This window comes from Suricata suricatta, chromosome 7 (genome assembly GCF_006229205.1).
Source record: "Suricata suricatta isolate VVHF042 chromosome 7, meerkat_22Aug2017_6uvM2_HiC, whole genome shotgun sequence".
Lineage (NCBI taxonomy): Eukaryota > Metazoa > Chordata > Mammalia > Carnivora > Herpestidae > Suricata > Suricata suricatta.
In genome coordinates, this window is record NC_043706.1 from 17617707 (window position 1) to 17618411 (window position 705).

Here is a 705-nt window from a genome sequence, read left to right on the forward strand (position 1 = left end):
ACCTTCTTTCATTCTGATATATTTTTGAGCAGGGGGGATCTACTACTTCTCTGAGTTTTCTTTTTCAGTCCTTCTCATTCCTTCACCTCCATTTTTCTTCCCCACTCTTTGAAGTAGGGAGTTTTCCAGGATGCCAGTCCTCCTTTCTTTTTAGTTGATCTCATCCACACACTTGGACTTCAGCTGTACTTCTAGCTCTGACATAACCCTAAATTATACATCTATATTTCAAATTACCCTCTCATAACCCCCATTTGGATTTTGCTCAAGGTCAAAAATTTCAAAACTGGTTTTATGATCTCTTCCATATTCTGCTTACAAATCTATTTCTTTTCCAACATTTCTCCACTTAGTTTTGGATACCTCTATCCGCTATTCACCTAAACCACATGGTCCTGTCAATTTTAACTCCTAAAGATACACCCTCGCGCCAGTCAGAGTGGCTAAAATGAACAAATCCAGAGACTATAGATGCTGGTGAAGGTGTGGAGAGACGGGCACCCTCCTACACTGTTGGTGGGAATATAAACTGGTGCAGCCGCTCTGGAAAACAGTGTGGGGGTTCCTCAAAAAACTATCCATAGAACTCCCCTATGACCCAGCAATAGCACTGCTAGGGATTTACCCAAGGGATACAGAAGTGCTGATGCATAGGAGCACATGTACCCCAATGTTCATAGCAGCACTGTCAACAATAGCCAAAAC